This window comes from Triplophysa rosa, linkage group LG17 (genome assembly GCF_024868665.1).
Source record: "Triplophysa rosa linkage group LG17, Trosa_1v2, whole genome shotgun sequence".
In the NCBI taxonomy this organism is placed as follows: Eukaryota; Metazoa; Chordata; class Actinopteri; order Cypriniformes; family Nemacheilidae; genus Triplophysa; species Triplophysa rosa.
In genome coordinates this window covers 21,382,960-21,393,582 of record NC_079906.1, presented here as the reverse complement: position 1 = coordinate 21,393,582, position 10,623 = coordinate 21,382,960, and the positions used below count along the sequence as shown (strand labels likewise).

Here is a 10,623-nt window from a genome sequence, read left to right as displayed (position 1 = left end):
ACTTTTTAGTGAGGCATGCCTTAGTGTTCCTGTAATATCAAACAACACTTCTTAACAAACCTCTTACATTACAATATACACACCTTAATTTGTATCGTTTTTCGCTGGGGATGTGAACAATGTGTGTAGCTCATTTAATTATATTCAGAATTATATTTCTTCACCTGGTTGACAATAAAACCAAAAATCCCATTTGAAAGAGGGCCCTGGGTTTAGATAGTTTAGACAGAGCAGAAAGAAAGAAGTCTATAGACAGACAGACACAAGAGGAAGAAAGAGAGGATGGATGGATGGATAGACAGACAGACAGTGAAGAGAGGTGGAGAGGGACAGATAAAAGAGAGAGACAGAACAGACAGGTAGATAAATAGGTAGGCAGACAAACAGAAAGACACAAGAGGAAGAAAGAGCGATAGAAAAGAGATAGAGGATGGATAGACACACAGACACAGACAGTGAAGAGAGGTGGAGAGGAACAGATATACAGACAAGCAGACGGATAGATACAAGAGGATGAAAGAGATGTGAAGAAAGAAAGAAAGAAAGAAAGAAAGAAAGAAAGAAAGAAATAAAGAAAGAAAGAAAGAAAGAAAGAAAGAAAGAAANCTTTATGTGTGTCTATATGACTCATTTCAGACATTAAGCACACAATGTAAAGACTCTAAATCTCTGAACATAAACATTAAATTACAATTAAGGATGATGATGACAAACCAATACAACAAAATAACAAATCAATAGCTCATGAACTTTAACATTATACTGTATGTGTGTGAAATACATAAAAAATTTCGATCAATCTTTCATGACATTCATAAGATATTAATTGTATTTTAACTAATGATCCGTTATATATTTTTTTTTCTGGATGTTGTTATTTACTGCCCAGGTTAAGGTTATGTTGTCTTAACCTATTGGTTGAAATGAAGATGTTCAATGTGTGATGATGATTTGAACAAATCTTTTAAGTGAAATTTGCACTGTAAAATGCTGCTGTCGCTGTTTACTCTTCTACTATGGATCGGATTGTTTCAATATTTCATTGATATGATAGGATTTAATTGATCTTGTGTTTGATCTCATTTCTCCCAACAGATGTGATTTCAGGACATCATCTCGCTGTAGAGTTTCAGGAAAATGAAGAAACTCGTAGCAGTGAAGCTGAGTAGACTTCAACTGTCACAGATCCTGGAGTCCTGACATCTCCGGACCGCTCTGTGTCCCACTCCAGTGATGATGTCGTTCAGAGTTCAGTCCTTTCTCTGTCCGACTCACTTTTCAATATCATCCAGACTCCAGTCCTTTCTGGCTCGGACACAAACCAGAACGCCGGTCAGGATCCAGTCAGTACTGACTCTGACTCTGACTGGATTGAAGATGACTCTTCAACATCATTCACTAGAGAGTCGGACTGGGAGACTGAAATCCAGCAAACTCCACTCCGGAGAACATCAGCCTGGGTAGCTGAAATCGAGCAAACTCCAGTGAGTCAGCCTGAGGAGAAGCTGGAAGATGAAAAGCAGGAGAATGAGTCAATTGAAGGTGAGTTTACCTCCAAAATCCCAACACGCATACACACTTTTCATCGTATGTTAAGATATTGAAATATTGTTCATTAGGTTTGGAAGAAGTATTTCTAATGCTTGACTTTTCATTTATCTTTGAACAGAAATCAACTCCTGCCAGTATGAGATTGGGAAGAAGCTGGGTAAAGGAGCATTTGGTACCGTTTATGAAGGCACCCGTTTGAGCGACGGCTGGAAGGTTTGACTTTTGTTAGGTTCAATAGGTAGCAGATAGTTTTCTCTGTGTGTTTTTGATATCTCACTCTGATGTTTATGTGTCTTATGTTCACATTTTAGTGAACTTGATCTATTGACAGACAGACAGACCGATCAAACATGATCTCTATTGTTATAAATGTATGACATGTCTGTTCATCATGAATGCTTTGAATGATATGATTTAACTGTAAATCTGTTTCTGTTGTTCAGGTGGCAGTGAAATATGTCGACAAGGACGAGGACACAGATTACATCAGCATCGTAAGTATTGATTGATATTCAGATAGAAACATCTTCAACATTGTTTTCTTACGCACACACTTCTGTTGACTTCAGTTTGTTGAAGACAAATCAGATAAATCCTTATTTGTAAAGTCACCATCTAATCCTGATAAAAACTGTCTTTCTTCTAGCCGGGTTATGCTGAACCCATTCCTCGAGAGGTCGCTCTTCTGACTCTTGCCAGTGAGGGAGATGATGTTCCAGAGATCATTCAGCTTCTGGACTGGCAGGACTTTGAGAAGGATTACGTCATGGTCCTGGAGCGCTTCACTCCCTGTCAGGATTTGTGTGAATTCCTCTTTAATGAAGAGAAACCACTTGACGATAGGACAGCGAGAGTCATCATGTGGCAGGCGACCAAGGCCGCGCACATGTGCTGCAAACGGGGAGTTTTCCACCGAGATATAAAACTGGAAAACTTCCTCATCAACACAGACACCCTAGACATCAAACTCATCGACTTTGGGTGCGGTGATTTTCTTAAGACTTCGGCCTACACGGATTTCATGGGTATGTTTCATCACATCACACGTGTCTGTTATAAACAGCTCTTGATATAAATACTAAGATGACATCATTCAGATTCAGTGCTAAACTAATGCAGACTTATGAATCACATGACATCTTGTTTCTTCAGGCACAGAGGAATACTTCGGCCCAGAATACTTTAAAACTGGCGAGTACTACGCAAAGCCCACGACGGTGTACTCACTGGGTGTCCTGTTGTTCACCTTGGTGTGCGGGAGATTCCCAGACACCATTGACAAGTACCAGATGAAGAACAAGATCTGGGCTACACATGGCTTCTCTAAAGGTGAGATCTTCATCAGGCCGAGTGAAATTCTCAATGATATCAAACAGAACAAAATCAGAGCAGATGTGAAGTTTAAAGTGACATTTAGATGAATTGACAGTTTAAGGTTATAACAGACTCTTCTGTGTTTCCTCACAGAATGCTGCAGTTTAATTGAAGCCTGTCTGCAGGAGAACCCAGAAGATCGCATTCATCTGGGAAAGATCCACGACCACGCTTGGTTTCAGGTACTGAAGATCTGCTCACATTTATTTCACTGATGTTATTCTCATTCACTTCAAAAAATATATATTCAGATAAAACACCAACTTACTGTTCATTTCAGGACGAACATCAGAGAGACGACCAGCAGAATATCATTGAGAGTCCAGCCGATAATGATGTCAATAGACTTCCAGAAGGAGAGATTCAACTCCCGCTCACCACAGACAGTCAAGCGTCAGAAGGAGAGATTCAAGTCCTGCTCGCTCCTGTCAGTCAGTCTGAGGAGAAGATGGAGGATGAAGAGCATAAGTATGAGTCGATTGAAGGCGAGTTTATCTCCATAATCCAAAATCATATTCTGTGTTTTCATTCAAGTCGTTTTAGTTATTTTAAGATCAAATAAGATATTCTTCAAATAGTTTTTGATGAAGTTTTGCACATCATCCAGTAGGACAGTACTGCTAATGCTTGCATTTCATTTATCTCTGAACAGAAATCAACTCCTGGCAGTATGAGATTGGGAAGAAGCTGGGTAAAGGAGCATTTGGTTCAGTCTATGAAGGCACACGTGTGAGCGACGGCTGGAAGGTTTGACTTTTTCTCTTTTTCTTCTGTCTTGTGCTCATGTTTTTAATATCTCTTCGTGTATCTTATGTTCACTAGACCAATCAAGCATGATCTCTATTGTTATAAATGTATGACATGTCTGTTCATCATGAATGCTTGGAATGATATGATTAACTGTAAATCTGTTTCTGTTGTTCAGGTGGCAGTGAAATATGTCAAAAAGAACAAGAACACAGATTACATCAGCATCGTAAGTATTGATTGATATTCAGCTGAAAACATCTTCAACATTGTTTTCACACACACACACACTTCTGCTGACTTCAGTTTGTTGAAGACAAATCAGATAAATCCTTATTTGTAAAGTCACCTTCATCTAATCCTGATAAAAACTGTCTTTCTTCTAGCCGGGTTATGCTGAACCCATTCCTCGAGAGGTCGCTCTTCTGACTCTTGCCAGTGAGGGAGATGATGTTCCAGTGATCATTCAGCTTCTGGACTGGCAGGACTTTGAGAATTATTACATCATGGTCCTGGAGCGCTTCACTCCCTGTGAGGATATGAACGGTTTCGTCAGGCGTTATGGAGGCAGCATCGATGAGGAGCTCGCTCGAGTTATCTTACGGCAGGTGACTGAAGCTGCTGAAGTGTGCCGCAGACGAGGAGTTTTCCATCGAGACATCAAAATGGATAACCTCCTCATAAACCCAGACACACAAGAGGTCAAATTAATTGACTTTGGTTGCGGCGACATCCTAAAAACATCCACCTACAGGACGTATATTGGTACGTTATATCACTTCACACATGAGGACAGTTCTCAGATAATGCCTCGGCTGAATTTTGAAGCTTCACTTTTTGTAAATCATGTTTCTCCAGGCACAAGAAACTACGTCTGCCCTGAATTCTTAGAAACGGGCGAGTACAACGGAAATCCAGCGACGGTGTACTCACTGGGAGTTCTCTTGTTTGTCATGGTCTGCGGGGTGTTTCCAAACTATAATGACCTGTACCAGATCAATGAGAAGATGTGGTATGAGGACGGCTTGACCACAGGTGAGAACATTCATTCTAAGTGAGATCCAACAGATTTATTATTCTAAAACAAGTGTAAAGTTATAACAGCCTCTTCATCTTCATCACACAGAATGCTGCAGTTTAATTCAGTCGTGTCTGCAGAAGAATCCAGAAGAACGTTTGCTTCTGGAAAACATCCTTGAGCACGTCTGGTTTCAGGTACTGTGATTTTATTTTCAGGTGTTTTCTGGTTTGGTGTTTTCTTATCATCTGCTTTAACGGTTGTCAATGACTGTGATGCTGTATGTTTTTATTTCTGTGTTTTGACTAGTATTAGTGAGCAGTTCATTATCTTTGTTTCAGGATAATGATGGTGTAACTGGTGTAAGGTGATGACGTAAGTATTGTCACCAATAGAAAGACAGAACCCCCCAGAATAACCCAGAGCACTAAAATACACTTGGTGCACTTCCATAAGTGTACTTAAACTGATCTATCTATAATCACACATGATGCTAAAAATATCATCTTTAGTACTTCTATTCATATCTCAAAATAACACAGTTGAGTACACTTAGATCTAATGAATTAGATCTTAGAAACTACTAAAGAATAATGTTTTCTATATTAAGTACAACATTTGTGTGTGAAAATAGATTTAAATTTAGATACATGTAATTGTGTTTTAGTGCAAATTTTCACCTGGGCGAAAAGAAAAAGGGGAAAAAAATAAAATAAAATACGGCTGGAACGACATAATTAATTACGTTGACGTGCAGCACATCACAACACATTTAAAAGGAAACTTGCCTTTTTTATTCAGAGCTGTGACAGTAATACGTGTCGAGCTATAACAGATTACATACAGGCCGTAGTTTGTCTTCAATATAGTTGTGTTGATAGAGAGATGTTAGACCCTTGACATGTCGTTCCAGCCATTAAATAAAATTCAATTCAATTTAAAACGAGTCTGGCTTCAAAATGCTCATTTTAAACTGTACTTTTATATGTTATTTAATGGTAATAGTATATTTCTTCCTTTACCTTTGCTTTAGTAAAGAGTTCAAAATGAAGGTAATTTTTTCGTTTTTTGCGCTCGTTTATACAGTGTCTCTGGATTGTCAAAACGCCTCTCAAAATGCTTGCTACGGATGCGAAAAATGCAGAAAATCGAACCCAGTCCGAAACTTTTTATGACAGACGAAAATATCGGAGGCAGTGTGTAAATGTGATTGACACAACGTGAGGTTGTATTTATTTTTTAACGTTTGTTAATTTCGGAAGCAAATTTCGGATGTGCAATGTGTAATGGCTTTTAACTTTACAAAATATAGAATTGTGTCAAAACTTTATAGACAAACATAAAAATGAGACGTACACTTTTTAATACTTAAATAAAGGATTTTACAGGAACAGAAAGTTTGATTTTATCACGCAAGGTTTCACTCTTATTAACAAAAATGTAAAAAAAATCATATTTTTACAAAACAGCTTTAGGCAATCTATAAATGTCCATGTTTGTAATGGTAGGCTTTATTAGTTTTGACATTGACTTAGATACTGTATGTTGTTATTAGCTCTTGAAATTTGATGGGCTATTTTTTATATTTATATTTTTTTATTTTTTAATGTTCTTCTCCGGGAACCATCGACTTATCGTGGTGGAGAGGTTTGTGTGTCCCTATGAACCTGAGGGCTGAGTTGTCCGGAGCCTGGTGCTCCTGGTAGGGTCTCCCATGGCAAAGTGATCTCAGATGAGGGCCCAGACTAAGAATGGTTCTAAGAAAGACTAAGAAAGTCCTGTATAGGGCTCCAGTAGGGGACTCCATAGTTCAGCTGGGAGACTTAAACGCACATGTGGGCAATGATAGAGACACCTGGAGAAGCCTGATTGGGAGGAACGACCTCCCTGATCTACACCTGAGTGGGTGTTTGTTGTTAGAATTCTCTGCTAGGCATGACTTTCAATTCCCACCTCCGGCTGAGCTTTTTCTGCATCCCTGTGGAGGTCAGAGGGCGTTGATGCTTAGTGGACAATGTTCAAAGAACTTCCATTGCTGAAGCTGCGGCTGAGAGCTGTGGTCTCAGGGTCTTAGGTGCCTCAAGGGAACACCGTGGTCAGGACAGCCGTTATACTGAAGAAGGAGTGCTTCTGGGATATTTATCTGGAGAACTCTGGAGGCGGTTGCTAGTAGCTACGACAGGCTCAAGAGCTGCAGCTTCTGCTGAGAGAGGCAAAGCAGCAGCGAGTCGGGTGTGGGAGAAGTTCGGAAGAAGACATAGAAAGACTTTTTGTTGGCACCAAAGTGCTTCTGGAAACCTCTGCCACCTCAGGAGGGGGAAACAGGGAACCTTCAAGCTGTGAAGTAAGGATGGGATGCTGCTGACCTCAACTGAGGAGATAATTGGGCGGTGGAAGCAACATTTAAAGGAGCGTATGTAACATTGAACCTAGCGGTTGAGCTTGGTATCGCAGTCCAAATTCAAAATATTGGCGAGGGTTTTTCCCCGCCCTCCTCCTCAGACTCAACGCTCACAGGAGTTGCCAGACACTTACAGGAGTGTAATGGAAAGCATAAACTCTTACACTGTAAGTTTATCTGATAATTTATACGTTTGCAGTGGTTTTGTTGTTTGCAAATATAACTCAATCAGCAGCTTGTTCAGAGGTTGCGTCCTCCGAGGTCGCATTTACGGGCCATATTGCTGCTCGTTTAAATAACCGTAATAAATTGTATATTACTCCTCGTAAGTTGTAAAATAATATAGTAATTCTTTCTAAGTTTGCAACGTAATAGTACGGAAAGGGTGGAATCTGCTCTGACCCAGATGTTTGTTTGCTGCAAATGCTGTGATTGTCGCCAACTGGCAACCGAGCTGTCGAAATACACTAGTGGGTAAATCGTCAGTGGGCGGGGTCACACGGACCAAAACAAAAAAGACATTCCGGACGAACGCACATTTCAGAGTGGAATAACTGGCTAAAGCATTGTTTTTTGGACAAACCAATATATGAACTTGGCATGTTTCCTAAATGTCTATGAACATATTGAGGTAATGTTTTGATTTAATACAGTAAAATTATTACATACAGCTCCTTTAAGGAACTCCTGAATCCGACTAGCACGCCCTCTATGGTAGAGGCAGAGCTGGAGCTTGATGCGGGATCGCCATCAGTTTCCCTGGGGAAGTCAATGAAGTAGTTAAACAACTCTACAGTGGCAAAGCCCCAGGGATTGATGAGAACAATCCAGAAATGCTGAAAGCAATGGGTGTGGAGGGGATGTCTTGGATGACATGCCTCTTCAACATTGTGTGGGAGTCGGGGACAGCTCCCAAGGAGTGGCAGTCCGGGGTGGTGGTTCCCCAGTTTGAAAAAGGGGACCTGAGAGTGTGTGCCAATTACCGGGGTATCACACTTCTCAGCCTGTCTGGTAAAGTGTACTCCAAGGTGCTGGAAACTTTACTCTCATGAGGATCCTGGAGGGGGCCTGGGAGTATACCCAGCTGGTCTACATGTGCTTTGTGAAGCGGCTGGGATGAGGATTTGGACCTCTAAATCTGAAGCCATGGTTTTTAGCAGGAAACCGATGGAGTGCCTGCTCCAGGTGGGGAACGAGTCCTTGCCCCAAGTGAAGGAGCTTAAGTACCTCAAGGTCTTGTTCACGAGTGATGGGACAATGGAGCAGGAGATTGGCCATAGAATGGTGTATAGAGTAGTGGGGACGGTACTGCAGTCGCTTTATCGTGACGAACAGAGAGCTGTGTCGTAAGGCAAAGCTCTCGAGATATCGGTCAATTTTCGTCACTACCCTCACCCGTGGTTGTGAAGGATGGGGCATGACCGAAAGAACTAGATAGCGGGTACAAGCGGACGAAATGGGTTTCCTCAGGAGGGTGGTGGGCCTCTCCTCTACTCAACTCTACTCAACTATATTTATATAGCGCTGTGACGAGGGAAGCGTGATGAGAGCCATGGGAGGAGGAAGCAAGGCCGGTGGCGCGATTGATAATGAGTGTCAGCTGGGCGTCACACCGGCCTCGTATCTCTCACGGAGGAGATCAAAAGCATAAAAGGATGAACGACAGGAGGATACGGCGAGAGAGGACCGGGCCCGGACATACGTTAAGTTTTGTTTATGCCGGCCTTTTTACTTCCGTGTTATGGTTTATTTATTTTTGATTAAAGTTGTTAAATGTTCGCCGGTTCCCGCCTCCTTCCTTCCCTTTTATTGAGCTTGTTACAAGCGCTTTTTACAATTTTCATTGTTACAAAGCAGCTGTACATGAGACATATTGACTATAAGAAAAACAATTAAAGTTATACCTGTAAAAACAAGAAAAAGGTGAAAACACAGAAGACAGACATACCCACATACAAAACACTCCACACACACAATATGCACACGTACTAACACACATAGACATAGACACACACACGGACACGCAGTCACACGGACGCGCACGCACACACAGACAAGCACGCACACACACACACAGACAAGCACGCCACACACACACACACACACACACACACAGACAAGCACGCAGACACGCACAGTGAATGACACTGTAACAAAGTTCAATGAAGGGAAGGAAGGAGGCGGGAACCGGCGAACATTTAACAAACTTTAATAAAATAAAAAACAATAACAGAAAAAAGGCCGGCAGCCACCTCACGGTGACTGCCGGCCACACAAACATAAACAAACTTAACAGTTTCCGGGCCCGGTCCTCTCTCGTCGGCAGTCCCGTCGCTCGTCCTCTTATGCTCCCTAGCTCCCCGTGAGGCATGCGGGACCGGTGCGCGACAGCTGACACTCATTATCACTCACGCCACGGCCCCGCCTTCCTGCCCCACGGCTCTCGTCCCGCCTTCCTCGCTACAATACACATTTAAGATAAAGGAGAGAGAAACACAGGTCAAATATTAAACAGACTATAAATTCTATATGCAATATTAATTAAGTAAAACTTTAAAATTCTAAAGCAGCCCCCCGGCCAGGCAAATAGTGCAAAACAGTATGCAAAGGTGGCGAGGAACCCAAAACTCCAATGAGAAAAAAAACCTCAGGAGAACCCAGGCCCAACCAGGGGATTCCAGTTTGGACCAGTTGGAGTTTTTGTAATAAGCCTGCAGATGGAAAAACGCAATTTTACAGGTGTTGGCGACATGGCTCTCAAATGACAGATTACTATCGAATAGAACGCCAAGATTCTTTGCTGACGACGAGGGTTTTATGGAACATCCTCAATAGTTAAGCAGTATTCTTGGTTGTTACGTATGGCAGTTTTCGGTCCAATAAGTAACACTTCTGTTTTGTCCGAGTTCAGTAATAAAAAGTTGTTACTCATCCAGTTTTTTATAGCGACTATGCATTCCATTATTCGATGGAACTGCTGTGTTTCATGAGGCTTCGAGGAAATATAAAGTTGAGTATCATCAGCATAACAGTGAAAGCTAATTTCATGTATCTCCTAGAGGTAGCATGTATAATGCGAAGAGCAGAGGAAAAAAAAGTCGATTTTTCTGAAAATTTTAACTGGTGAAATAAAGGACTTTTTGTTTGGACTCCAGTTGAAGACTCTTCATCTCTTCAGTCAATCCTTTCATTCCAGTTACAGATCAGAATAAATGTAAATGTCGATCTCTGTCTGAAATGTTATGAACAGCAGATACTCTAACTAATCTCCATCTGATTTTCTGTTCCTATCTCGGCTCTGGATGATCATCATGAGTTAACTAGAAACACCAGCAGCTCCAGTTTGGATCCAAACTTCAGATGATCTCTATGAGGTGATGTCAGCTCTGGATCTTCATACAAAACTGTAACGTTTTACATTCATAATCATCACATGAATTTTTATAATTGTAAATGTTATAAATAATGTTTACATTCTTACAGCTGTACGTAAGGGATAATGTACAGTCAGAATAAACCCTGAGAGTGTGAT

The 10,623-nt window shown here is 41.3% G+C and overlaps 1 pseudogene; it reads left to right on the top strand.

Annotated features, from left to right (window-relative positions):
- The first annotated feature begins 1,428 nt into the window (after positions 1-1,428).
- LOC130568050 (uncharacterized) lies at positions 1,429-6,678 on the top strand (annotated as a pseudogene).
- Positions 6,679-10,623: the final 3,945 nt, after the last annotated feature.